We start from the raw sequence: 15,178 nt of genomic DNA, 5'->3' as shown, positions 1-15,178 counted from the left end.
GCATAATTGTATTTTGTCTTGCTAACAACTGCAGCAACAACAAAAAAGACTAAAACACACTTAATTACTGATAAATCTTTTGATAATGGCTATTGCACAATTTTTCCAAAACTGCTTAAGGCAGCTCACAAAAATTAAAACTAATACAAATAAACACACAGAGCTAAATATATATATAAGATTAGGGTTAAAAAGTAATTAAACTAAGTACTATATATATCTTTCAAAATGCAGATAGTGTGTGGGGAAAGCAGTACAGTACACTATTGAGAGCCCTTTCCTTAAAAGCAATCAATTCCTCAAAGTCTGGCAGATTAGTTTTCATCTGCTGGTGCAAGAACAACAAGGAGGGAGCCAACCTAACTTCTCCAGGAAGAGCGTTACAAAGTCTGGGAGCAATCACTGAAAAGGGCTTCTCCCACATTCCCCTATGAATATGGCAGGACTGAGAGAAGGTTCTCTCAGAGCCCAGGCAGGTTAATATTGGAGTATATGGTCCTTCACATAGCCTGGATCTAAGCTACATAGGGCTATTTACCAGTGGTGCTGGTGTAACAAGAGAGTTATATGCTTTATGTAACTAGCCCAGGTCAACAGTCAACCCCATGTAGAGTGTGCTACAGTAATTCAAACCGTATGTAACTAAAATGAGAAACTGATAGAAGCAATATTGGTGAATCTTTCCATTCTTGTAAGGGAAAGATAATGACAGTGGCCTTCTGGAGATGATCTGCTGCTGCAGAGTCTGCCCAGGCATTCAGAAAGAGGAGTGGGTCAGTGGAGGAATTCTACAGTGGAGAAAAAGTACAGGACAACAGCACTGACTGTTAAAGATCAGCAGGACATGCTAATAGGAATGGAAGAAGGGTGGGGACTCACAAAGGAGGCAACACCTCAGAGGGGTGGTCGCAGAACCAGATATATGGGCTTTGTAGGCAATATTTAGCCCTCCGTATGACAGTTTCTTGCTTATATCTTGTAGTTTCATATATAAGTAAGGCATGAGGTTGTACACTTAATGTGTTTTGTTTGAGCTCTGAGTAGAATAAATTTACTCAGGATGACCTTCTGGACCAGACCATCTGCAGTCAGGATGACTCAGGATTTATCTTCCGATAAATGGAATATAGTATTGATTTAGGTTACATTTGATTATTTCCCTTTTAATTGTGCGTCATATTCAAGGACAAAAATAAAAACTTCTCCTTGGAACATTTTGCCTTGTGTCATTTGGGTGAAGTCATTTTTGGAGTTCTTTTGGAATTGCATTTAACCATTCATAAAACTAAGCTTTTAACGTCACCATGAAATAACAGACCACGAGTTGCAATTAAGAGAACTCCTGAGCGATAGGACATCTCTGCAGCCCAGCCACTCATAGTGGTGGTGGCAGGCAGATTGGGATTGATAGCTGCACCACTTTCAGGCCAGTGCTGGCTGTGAGTGCAGCTTGGGATCCAACAGATCTCAAGCTGACTCAATCCCACACAGTCTTCAGAACACCCCATTGGCCCTCTCCCAGTAGGGAATACTTCTGGTGGGCTTTCCACCCATATGTTCAGTAGGAGGAAGGAGGAAGTCTGCACTGACGAAGTGTCGCAAGCATCACTCTGGTAGCAGCAGCCAGCGAGAGGCCAGCTGAACCAGCAGAAGCAAACAGAGGGATGCCTCTGCTCCATCTAACCCCCCACAGCCCAGCAAATATATGCTGGGAGAAAGTCTACAAGAAAGGGATACGAATCTGGACAAGAAAAGGTAACCAAACTCACAGAAATCATCTGTCCTATGGATACTAAACTGGAGGTGTTGCAAAACAAATTACAAACCTTTGATAGAGTATGAGAAGAGACAAATAGAAGAGTGGAAACAAAACTTAACAACCCAAGAGATCTCCTTAGAAACCCACATGCAAAGAGGTGACACATACAGAGTGGAAGAATTGTACCTGAAACTGTTGTATGAAATTCAGATGAACTGAAGAATGAAACAATTTTTGGAATTAATTCTGATATACCTAAAATGAAAACTCTGATAAGGGATGTATTTGTTAGATTTATTAGGTTTTTGGGTCAAAAGCAATAGTTAAATAATTCATTTACTGCTGGATCATATTATCCTATCAGTAAAAAAAAAGAAGAAGTTGAGATCCTTGTGGATCTTCAATCAGACTTTTAAATTACTGAAAGGACCTGAAGCTCCCCATTATCTGCTTACAGAAGAGGATTCATTATTGCTGGGGAAACCCACTTAGTTTAAATATATTTATGGAAAAATAGAGGTAATAATTGTTGAGGGGGGGGAGTTAGTGAATTTTGTATTTTTAAAAAGGCAGTTGGGAAAATTTGATTAAAAGTTCCCAGATATGCTTTTCTCCTTAAAAAAGCAACAACCTAACTTCACATATGATATAGTATTTAAAAGTATATTATGATTTGGGGTGTGTGTGTGTCTGTCTAGATCAGGCACCCCCAAACTCGGCCATCCAGATGTTTTGGGACTACAACTCCCATCATCCCTAGCTAACAGGACCAGTGGTCAGGGATGATGGGAACTGTAGTCCCAAAACATCTGGAGGGCCGAGTTTGGGGTTGCCTGGTCTAGATTATGCCCTGTACCCCTTCCAAACCTGTGATCCTGTGTTGGCAGGGGTGTAGATTGCATAAGAGCAAGCTTGCCAAACTAGCACCATGATTAGCAAAACCAAAGAAGTTGCTCTGTGCCATAGAACAAATGGAATAGGCTTTCCCCCTCTCACCCAGCTGCTAGGTAGGAAAATAATAGCCAGAGTTATGTGTGAGCCGGCAGCAGACTGGAAGCTGAAGACGTTAGATCCCAAACTGGTACTAATGGAGAAGCTTTTTTCTTTTTTTGGACATATTAATTATGTTTGTACATATGTGTAAATAAAACTATATATATGAAAGGATTAAATTATCGGAATGAGTGGAGCCTGAATACTTTTACAAGATAAACTTAAGCAGTAACAGGCAAAACTTTTCTAGTGGGGGTACATATGCGCCAAACAATCAAGTTCGCTTTCTTCACAGATGAATTTTTGAGATAGCATTACAGTTCCTGTAATCCATTCATTTTAATTAATTTTTTAAAGAAATTTTGAAAGTACCGATCTATGTATATAATTTGTTGCTACTGTTTAGTATCCCATAGATACCTAACAGAGTGAATTAACTTTCATAAAAAATAAAATTGATGTTGAGAATCAGGCTTGAAATTCAATTTAATATGACCATCACACATGATCTTACATCACTTAACTATGGATAGAAGAGAATTCAGTAATACCAAAAAAAAGTCACAAAATATGCTGATATGGACATTTTTGTAGAAGGAATAAGAATAATTAAATCTGTTATCCCCCAGAGAAAACCAAGTAGTATTATGTGCCTAATCCTTTTATTGTACTTGGAATGGAGAAACAAGGGTTTAAAAGAGATTAGGGAGTGAGTGATGAGTAAATGGAATTACTGGAAGCATCACCTCCTGTGCTATAGGTGATAGTTGCCAGGCTCAGATTTGATGGGTTTTATTCCTGCCTTGTCATCAGTTAAATTTTCATTAGCCTGGTCAGAGTGTTCCTATGGACCCTACTAGATCAGAGCTAACATAATATAGATGTAATTCTGTGTGAAATCAGCAACAAAGCAGCACTATGTAGCCTGGTGGACACCCACACAGCATGCTTAACAACTTCATTCCTAATCCTGAAGTTAGATATTGATTATGGCCCCACAGTAGCAATGCTAATATTGCAGTGACCACTGCCATGCAAAGTTTGTGAACTGGGTGTTCTGCAGGCAGACTTGGTTTGGAATGTAAAAGAGAGGGGCAGACCTCAAATGTCCCATTCCACAAAGAAGTTCCCTAATTATGCAACCACAGGAGCTAACAGAAGACAGACATGATGTAGACCACAGCCTGTGATGAGGTTTCCTCCTTTGCTCAATTCTTATGCAAAGCAATACAGACTACAGCTGTACCAAAATGAATCAAGGATGTACCCATGTGGAATCTAATAGGACGAAGGTTAATATTTGGCTATGGGGAAAGTGCTGGGAATACACAGAGCAAGTGGTGCGAAGACAAATGTTTTCATCCAAATAATTATCTGACTCAGTCATGCCACAGAAGCATGGACTTCTTATCAAGTCATCTTCATCTCATCCACCCACACCCTCAATGTATTCTTCTAACTGAAGGCCATTGCCTACTGATTGTCCCTCCCCCAGGCATATCATGGAAGGAGCAACAGGAGACCATTTTGCTGCTGGGACTACCTTGCTTGTACAGTATAACAGTGTAAATGCCCTGGCCTGAAAGCAAACTCGTCCTCCTGAGAGGAGTACTGCTACTATGAAGTAACCACCAAACCCCTCTCCCCTCAATGTGCTATATGGAAGTCTCTGTTGCTGAGTCGATTCTACAACTGATAATGTTCTGTGGTTGACTGCTGAGTTAGAAACCTATGTATTTTCTGCTTCAACTGAAAGGCTAGAAGAGGGAGAGCCATTTGGGGTTGTCCATTTACTTCAGTGGAAATTTAAATTTAAGCTGCATCATTTGCAGGTGCAATTACCGGTATATGTCATTAAGAGAGGATGTAACCATGAGTGAGAATAACATCCTCTTAACTTCTGCTCCTCCTTCAACCTGCCTGTAGTCTGCCCACTTATTGTACCTTGTGCTAAGAGGGGTGGGACTTCCCCACTGTGTTCTTCTAGCACAGGGGAACTTGGAAGTGTTCCTTTTCCACTGAAGGATGTATTTTGATGATAGGCTTACTGTTTATATATTTACCCCACCAAAATAAGAGTTTTCTTTTCTGTTAATCTCTCCCTCGATAGCAGTGTCAAGAATTAAATATTTATTGTTGTCTAACCCTTGCTGCAGTCTCTGAAAGTAATATGTATAATTGCAAAACTTTTTATGGTTTGAATGTAACAGATTTGATTTGGGGCATTTTTTAAAAAAATTAAAAAAACCTCCAAAACACAATCTTTCACAAGGGCCACTTGGATAGCATGATACCCTGTTGTTTAGGATGAAAAGACTGGGGACCAGTTTGAAATAAATTTCAGTGTGTAATAAGGAATTGCAGAATGTTCCTTGAAATGGCTAGGGAAATTATTGTCCCGCAAACTAGTCTTTCAAAATATTGAAAGAAAATGTTGACAAAAGCGTGGGATCATATAAGATTTGTGAGTTTATGCTGACTGTATGTGCTGCATAATGGAGTATGCCCCCATTGCAGTTGGCCCTAATTATTCTGAATTAGAAACGTTTAAGTGGTTTCTAGGTAACTTTAGAACTACTAAAATATTAATGTTAAATGTTGTGACTCAAGGCTAAAATATGCTATTCATGTAGTGAAATGACCTTCATCCTGCAAATCATCTGAAATTTCAGGATAGCTATATTTTCCTTTAGAAATTTGTTGAACCTCACAAATGTACTGAGTCTGCAAGAATACCCTGTAATGCTAACAAACTTCTTATGTTGATGAATTATGGGTAACCCCTTTTTATGGAGCCCATATGTGTTCAATTAACATATTATTTCATTTCTCAGTTCTTCCCTGGTCTTATAATAATATATTTATCAATATTTGTATGTTTTTGTCACTTTTATTCTGGGTATTCTTGGCTACAAAAATGTATCCAGGACTAGGCAGTTTAGAGGAAAATATCATTCTTGTATCCTGGGACTTAAATAATGTTTCTAAAAGTAAAGATTTCTAAAAGTGCAGGTGTTGAATTAGGTAAAATTTACTTTCTGAGAAACAAACTGAATTCCTATATTAGCCAAACCATCAGTTTGCAGACCTTAAATATTCATGAGGTGCAATAGTCTCACAACAAATCAAATTTAATTAAATGATGCATTTTCACCACTTACAAAAGGTTTATTAAAGGTTTGTTTGCTCATGCAAATTAAAGCGTTAGAGTAAAAATCCACACGAAACTTGGCACTAACAATTAAAAAAATTATTGAACGATTTCTCGGCTCAGTGCAGTACCTTGCCATGTTTAAACTGCTCAGCTTGTCATTTAGAATCCTTAATGAAACTGGGGAGGAGGCTGTTTATTTGCATAATAGGACATAATTTGCTGTGGTGAGGTTTTAATTATTTATAGGCTGTCTGAAATATTTAAAATGGCATCACTAAGGAGCATGAAGTGCTGGATAATGCCTTCATTTCAGGTTTCCTGCCGTTTCCTTTATGGGTCAAGCATTTTATTTCTAATTAGTGTACCAGGCTACTGGCTCCAAAAACATAAGGAAAACAAACTAGTTTGGTCCATTTGATACTTGACTAGCTGCTAAGGGTCACAGAGAGCCTGGTATGAGCCAGTAAGAGAGGCTGCCCAAATCAGCAATCACATCAGAAATAGAATCAAAACTCAGGAAATTATGGTCTAGTTGTTTTTACACAGAATATTTGCATATTTGTTTCTGACTCTAATGTGTTTTTATGTATTCATGTAAAATAAGAACATTAAATGTTAAAAGCAGAGCTATTTGATTCCCCTCCCCCAATCAACATCAAGTTGCAATGGTTGGTAAAGGGAGAATAAATATATTTATGGTGAACTTAAAATAAGAGTGCTGTTCTTCATGCATTTTCACTTGATTCTAATGTGCATATATAAGCAAAATATTTTGTAGCTTCTGGAAAAGTTATACTATTGAAGAGCAGAATGCAAAGGCTTTTGCCACTAGAAGAATGCTCAGAAGGATTGTATGGTTAAAACTAAATTTGAAGCTTTAGAAAAGTCCAGGCTCTGAGATCCACAGATGAAGGGTGGCATACCAATTTAATAAATAATAATAAGTGCAAAAAACCAATTCTATGAAAATAGGTGGTGCTAATCTCATTTGCATATCAATTGAACTTCAAAATACCTTCCTGTCATATTATCATATAGCTTCAGGCTACTATGAGAACCTGCACACTCTATATAAAGATGAAATTAGATGTGACTTTAGTGAGGTGTGTGTGTGTATATATATATATATATATATATATATATATATACACATATATATAAGTAAGTAGTAAGCCTTTATTCTTAATTTCAAAATAAGAACAACTGGGGTGGGGTAAATAGATCTATATACATCACATCCACCTAACTAGCTGCAGGAAGGTTATTTGGTTTAGCTAGCACCTTTATTGTTCTATAAATTTGTTTTATAACTTCGTTCTATAACACAATAATTCCACTGAATGTTATCAGAACAAAATTCCATTCATTTGCATCAGCAAGAACCCAGGCACAATTCTACATTTTAAATTGTCCTTAAACCTAGCTTTACTATCCCTTGCACTGCCACCATTCCAGAGCAGGGAGCTGCTGATGTTTGAGGCTGACCTGATCAATGGGCTGAAAGTTTCCCTTTCCCTGTTCCTCGGATTGATCATCTAAAAAGTTGTTGTGTGAGGGGCTGCATATCTGTGTGTGTGCCTACTTTATGTGTGCCTTGTGTATCTATTTGCGTGTGTTGTATATGTGTGTGTTTGTGTGCATGCAAGGGTGTGAGGAGGAGGCTTATTCACTTTAGCTATGCTCATGTTTGAACGTGCTCATATATGCAGGTGCCAGAGGGTTAGTCATGAGTGAATGTGCCTCTTGGGCTTAAAAGGGATTCTTCAACCCTGTGCTACAGTAACCAAACACTACCATAGACTTTACTGTCAAGGGAATAACATACTGCCTAATACGCAAGATGTTATAAAGGAACTCATCCTTCTGACCAAAGAAAAATGTACAGTTCCTTGGCCATGAGACTGAACTTATTTACCGTATTTTTCGCTCCATAAGATGCACATTTTTCCTCCTAAAAAGTAAGGGGAAATATCTGTGCGTCTTATGGAGCGAATGGTGGTCCCTGGAGCTGAATTGCCCAGGGGCCAAAAGAGGATCGTGCTTTTTTATTTTACAAAGAGAAAAGGGGGGGGTTTGAAAGGACCCAGCTCAGCAGCTGAGCAGCAAGAGATCGGGAGAGAGATAAGAGTCCCAGGCTCCCTTTCAGCTCCATCCTCCTTTGTTGAATGTGCTGCAGTTTCTTGCTTATATCTTGTAGTTTCATATATAAGTAAGGCATGAGGTTGTACACTTAATGTGTTTTGTTTGAGCTCTGAGTAGAATAAATTTACTCAGGATGACCTTCTGGACCAGACCATCTGCAGTCAGGATGACTCAGGATTTATCTTCCGATAAATGGAATATAGTATTGATTTAGGTTACATTTGATTATTTCCCTTTTAATTGTGCGTCATATTCAAGGACAAAAATAAAAACTTCTCCTTGGAACATTTTGCCTTGTGTCATTTGGGTGAAGTCATTTTTGGAGTTCTTTTGGAATTGCATTTAACCATTCATAAAACTAAGCTTTTAACGTCACCATGAAATAACAGACCACGAGTTGCAATTAAGAGAACTCCTGAGCGATAGGACATCTCTGCAGCCCAGCCACTCATAGTGGTGGTGGCAGGCAGATTGGGATTGATAGCTGCACCACTTTCAGGCCAGTGCTGGCTGTGAGTGCAGCTTGGGATCCAACAGATCTCAAGCTGACTCAATCCCACACAGTCTTCAGAACACCCCATTGGCCCTCTCCCAGTAGGGAATACTTCTGGTGGGCTTTCCACCCATATGTTCAGTAGGAGGAAGGAGGAAGTCTGCACTGACGAAGTGTCGCAAGCATCACTCTGGTAGCAGCAGCCAGCGAGAGGCCAGCTGAACCAGCAGAAGCAAACAGAGGGATGCCTCTGCTCCATCTAACCCCCCACAGCCCAGCAAATATATGCTGGGAGAAAGTCTACAAGAAAGGGATACGAATCTGGACAAGAAAAGGTAACCAAACTCACAGAAATCATCTGTCCTATGGATACTAAACTGGAGGTGTTGCAAAACAAATTACAAACCTTTGATAGAGTATGAGAAGAGACAAATAGAAGAGTGGAAACAAAACTTAACAACCCAAGAGATCTCCTTAGAAACCCACATGCAAAGAGGTGACACATACAGAGTGGAAGAATTGTACCTGAAACTGTTGTATGAAATTCAGATGAACTGAAGAATGAAACAATTTTTGGAATTAATTCTGATATACCTAAAATGAAAACTCTGATAAGGGATGTATTTGTTAGATTTATTAGGTTTTTGGGTCAAAAGCAATAGTTAAATAATTCATTTACTGCTGGATCATATTATCCTATCAGTAAAAAAAAAGAAGAAGTTGAGATCCTTGTGGATCTTCAATCAGACTTTTAAATTACTGAAAGGACCTGAAGCTCCCCATTATCTGCTTACAGAAGAGGATTCATTATTGCTGGGGAAACCCACTTAGTTTAAATATATTTATGGAAAAATAGAGGTAATAATTGTTGAGGGGGGGGAGTTAGTGAATTTTGTATTTTTAAAAAGGCAGTTGGGAAAATTTGATTAAAAGTTCCCAGATATGCTTTTCTCCTTAAAAAAGCAACAACCTAACTTCACATATGATATAGTATTTAAAAGTATATTATGATTTGGGGTGTGTGTGTGTCTGTCTAGATCAGGCACCCCCAAACTCGGCCATCCAGATGTTTTGGGACTACAACTCCCATCATCCCTAGCTAACAGGACCAGTGGTCAGGGATGATGGGAACTGTAGTCCCAAAACATCTGGAGGGCCGAGTTTGGGGTTGCCTGGTCTAGATTATGCCCTGTACCCCTTCCAAACCTGTGATCCTGTGTTGGCAGGGGTGTAGATTGCATAAGAGCAAGCTTGCCAAACTAGCACCATGATTAGCAAAACCAAAGAAGTTGCTCTGTGCCATAGAACAAATGGAATAGGCTTTCCCCCTCTCACCCAGCTGCTAGGTAGGAAAATAATAGCCAGAGTTATGTGTGAGCCGGCAGCAGACTGGAAGCTGAAGACGTTAGATCCCAAACTGGTACTAATGGAGAAGCTTTTTTCTTTTTTTGGACATATTAATTATGTTTGTACATATGTGTAAATAAAACTATATATATGAAAGGATTAAATTATCGGAATGAGTGGAGCCTGAATACTTTTACAAGATAAACTTAAGCAGTAACAGGCAAAACTTTTCTAGTGGGGGTACATATGCGCCAAACAATCAAGTTCGCTTTCTTCACAGATGAATTTTTGAGATAGCATTACAGTTCCTGTAATCCATTCATTTTAATTAATTTTTTAAAGAAATTTTGAAAGTACCGATCTATGTATATAATTTGTTGCTACTGTTTAGTATCCCATAGATACCTAACAGAGTGAATTAACTTTCATAAAAAATAAAATTGATGTTGAGAATCAGGCTTGAAATTCAATTTAATATGACCATCACACATGATCTTACATCACTTAACTATGGATAGAAGAGAATTCAGTAATACCAAAAAAAAGTCACAAAATATGCTGATATGGACATTTTTGTAGAAGGAATAAGAATAATTAAATCTGTTATCCCCCAGAGAAAACCAAGTAGTATTATGTGCCTAATCCTTTTATTGTACTTGGAATGGAGAAACAAGGGTTTAAAAGAGATTAGGGAGTGAGTGATGAGTAAATGGAATTACTGGAAGCATCACCTCCTGTGCTATAGGTGATAGTTGCCAGGCTCAGATTTGATGGGTTTTATTCCTGCCTTGTCATCAGTTAAATTTTCATTAGCCTGGTCAGAGTGTTCCTATGGACCCTACTAGATCAGAGCTAACATAATATAGATGTAATTCTGTGTGAAATCAGCAACAAAGCAGCACTATGTAGCCTGGTGGACACCCACACAGCATGCTTAACAACTTCATTCCTAATCCTGAAGTTAGATATTGATTATGGCCCCACAGTAGCAATGCTAATATTGCAGTGACCACTGCCATGCAAAGTTTGTGAACTGGGTGTTCTGCAGGCAGACTTGGTTTGGAATGTAAAAGAGAGGGGCAGACCTCAAATGTCCCATTCCACAAAGAAGTTCCCTAATTATGCAACCACAGGAGCTAACAGAAGACAGACATGATGTAGACCACAGCCTGTGATGAGGTTTCCTCCTTTGCTCAATTCTTATGCAAAGCAATACAGACTACAGCTGTACCAAAATGAATCAAGGATGTACCCATGTGGAATCTAATAGGACGAAGGTTAATATTTGGCTATGGGGAAAGTGCTGGGAATACACAGAGCAAGTGGTGCGAAGACAAATGTTTTCATCCAAATAATTATCTGACTCAGTCATGCCACAGAAGCATGGACTTCTTATCAAGTCATCTTCATCTCATCCACCCACACCCTCAATGTATTCTTCTAACTGAAGGCCATTGCCTACTGATTGTCCCTCCCCCAGGCATATCATGGAAGGAGCAACAGGAGACCATTTTGCTGCTGGGACTACCTTGCTTGTACAGTATAACAGTGTAAATGCCCTGGCCTGAAAGCAAACTCGTCCTCCTGAGAGGAGTACTGCTACTATGAAGTAACCACCAAACCCCTCTCCCCTCAATGTGCTATATGGAAGTCTCTGTTGCTGAGTCGATTCTACAACTGATAATGTTCTGTGGTTGACTGCTGAGTTAGAAACCTATGTATTTTCTGCTTCAACTGAAAGGCTAGAAGAGGGAGAGCCATTTGGGGTTGTCCATTTACTTCAGTGGAAATTTAAATTTAAGCTGCATCATTTGCAGGTGCAATTACCGGTATATGTCATTAAGAGAGGATGTAACCATGAGTGAGAATAACATCCTCTTAACTTCTGCTCCTCCTTCAACCTGCCTGTAGTCTGCCCACTTATTGTACCTTGTGCTAAGAGGGGTGGGACTTCCCCACTGTGTTCTTCTAGCACAGGGGAACTTGGAAGTGTTCCTTTTCCACTGAAGGATGTATTTTGATGATAGGCTTACTGTTTATATATTTACCCCACCAAAATAAGAGTTTTCTTTTCTGTTAATCTCTCCCTCGATAGCAGTGTCAAGAATTAAATATTTATTGTTGTCTAACCCTTGCTGCAGTCTCTGAAAGTAATATGTATAATTGCAAAACTTTTTATGGTTTGAATGTAACAGATTTGATTTGGGGCATTTTTTAAAAAAATTAAAAAAACCTCCAAAACACAATCTTTCACAAGGGCCACTTGGATAGCATGATACCCTGTTGTTTAGGATGAAAAGACTGGGGACCAGTTTGAAATAAATTTCAGTGTGTAATAAGGAATTGCAGAATGTTCCTTGAAATGGCTAGGGAAATTATTGTCCCGCAAACTAGTCTTTCAAAATATTGAAAGAAAATGTTGACAAAAGCGTGGGATCATATAAGATTTGTGAGTTTATGCTGACTGTATGTGCTGCATAATGGAGTATGCCCCCATTGCAGTTGGCCCTAATTATTCTGAATTAGAAACGTTTAAGTGGTTTCTAGGTAACTTTAGAACTACTAAAATATTAATGTTAAATGTTGTGACTCAAGGCTAAAATATGCTATTCATGTAGTGAAATGACCTTCATCCTGCAAATCATCTGAAATTTCAGGATAGCTATATTTTCCTTTAGAAATTTGTTGAACCTCACAAATGTACTGAGTCTGCAAGAATACCCTGTAATGCTAACAAACTTCTTATGTTGATGAATTATGGGTAACCCCTTTTTATGGAGCCCATATGTGTTCAATTAACATATTATTTCATTTCTCAGTTCTTCCCTGGTCTTATAATAATATATTTATCAATATTTGTATGTTTTTGTCACTTTTATTCTGGGTATTCTTGGCTACAAAAATGTATCCAGGACTAGGCAGTTTAGAGGAAAATATCATTCTTGTATCCTGGGACTTAAATAATGTTTCTAAAAGTAAAGATTTCTAAAAGTGCAGGTGTTGAATTAGGTAAAATTTACTTTCTGAGAAACAAACTGAATTCCTATATTAGCCAAACCATCAGTTTGCAGACCTTAAATATTCATGAGGTGCAATAGTCTCACAACAAATCAAATTTAATTAAATGATGCATTTTCACCACTTACAAAAGGTTTATTAAAGGTTTGTTTGCTCATGCAAATTAAAGCGTTAGAGTAAAAATCCACACGAAACTTGGCACTAACAATTAAAAAAATTATTGAACGATTTCTCGGCTCAGTGCAGTACCTTGCCATGTTTAAACTGCTCAGCTTGTCATTTAGAATCCTTAATGAAACTGGGGAGGAGGCTGTTTATTTGCATAATAGGACATAATTTGCTGTGGTGAGGTTTTAATTATTTATAGGCTGTCTGAAATATTTAAAATGGCATCACTAAGGAGCATGAAGTGCTGGATAATGCCTTCATTTCAGGTTTCCTGCCGTTTCCTTTATGGGTCAAGCATTTTATTTCTAATTAGTGTACCAGGCTACTGGCTCCAAAAACATAAGGAAAACAAACTAGTTTGGTCCATTTGATACTTGACTAGCTGCTAAGGGTCACAGAGAGCCTGGTATGAGCCAGTAAGAGAGGCTGCCCAAATCAGCAATCACATCAGAAATAGAATCAAAACTCAGGAAATTATGGTCTAGTTGTTTTTACACAGAATATTTGCATATTTGTTTCTGACTCTAATGTGTTTTTATGTATTCATGTAAAATAAGAACATTAAATGTTAAAAGCAGAGCTATTTGATTCCCCTCCCCCAATCAACATCAAGTTGCAATGGTTGGTAAAGGGAGAATAAATATATTTATGGTGAACTTAAAATAAGAGTGCTGTTCTTCATGCATTTTCACTTGATTCTAATGTGCATATATAAGCAAAATATTTTGTAGCTTCTGGAAAAGTTATACTATTGAAGAGCAGAATGCAAAGGCTTTTGCCACTAGAAGAATGCTCAGAAGGATTGTATGGTTAAAACTAAATTTGAAGCTTTAGAAAAGTCCAGGCTCTGAGATCCACAGATGAAGGGTGGCATACCAATTTAATAAATAATAATAAGTGCAAAAAACCAATTCTATGAAAATAGGTGGTGCTAATCTCATTTGCATATCAATTGAACTTCAAAATACCTTCCTGTCATATTATCATATAGCTTCAGGCTACTATGAGAACCTGCACACTCTATATAAAGATGAAATTAGATGTGACTTTAGTGAGGTGTGTGTGTGTATATATATATATATATATATATATACACATATATATAAGTAAGTAGTAAGCCTTTATTCTTAATTTCAAAATAAGAACAACTGGGGTGGGGTAAATAGATCTATATACATCACATCCACCTAACTAGCTGCAGGAAGGTTATTTGGTTTAGCTAGCACCTTTATTGTTCTATAAATTTGTTTTATAACTTCGTTCTATAACACAATAATTCCACTGAATGTTATCAGAACAAAATTCCATTCATTTGCATCAGCAAGAACCCAGGCACAATTCTACATTTTAAATTGTCCTTAAACCTAGCTTTACTATCCCTTGCACTGCCACCATTCCAGAGCAGGGAGCTGCTGATGTTTGAGGCTGACCTGATCAATGGGCTGAAAGTTTCCCTTTCCCTGTTCCTCGGATTGATCATCTAAAAAGTTGTTGTGTGAGGGGCTGCATATCTGTGTGTGTGCCTACTTTATGTGTGCCTTGTGTATCTATTTGCGTGTGTTGTATATGTGTGTGTTTGTGTGCATGCAAGGGTGTGAGGAGGAGGCTTATTCACTTTAGCTATGCTCATGTTTGAACGTGCTCATATATGCAGGTGCCAGAGGGTTAGTCATGAGTGAATGTGCCTCTTGGGCTTAAAAGGGATTCTTCAACCCTGTGCTACAGTAACCAAACACTACCATAGACTTTACTGTCAAGGGAATAACATACTGCCTAATACGCAAGATGTTATAAAGGAACTCATCCTTCTGACCAAAGAAAAATGTACAGTTCCTTGGCCATGAGACTGAACTTATTTACCGTATTTTTCGCTCCATAAGATGCACATTTTTCCTCCTAAAAAGTAAGGGGAAATATCTGTGCGTCTTATGGAGCGAATGGTGGTCCCTGGAGCTGAATTGCCCAGGGGCCAAAAGAGGATCGTGCTTTTTTATTTTACAAAGAGAAAAGGGGGGGGTTTGAAAGGACCCAGCTCAGCAGCTGAGCAGCAAGAGATCGGGAGAGAGATAAGAGTCCCAGGCTCCCTTTCAGCTCCATCCTCCTT

Source organism: Lacerta agilis, chromosome 9, assembly GCF_009819535.1.
Source record: "Lacerta agilis isolate rLacAgi1 chromosome 9, rLacAgi1.pri, whole genome shotgun sequence".
In the NCBI taxonomy this organism is placed as follows: Eukaryota; Metazoa; Chordata; class Lepidosauria; order Squamata; family Lacertidae; genus Lacerta; species Lacerta agilis.
Note: the sequence above shows the minus strand (reverse complement) of the source record.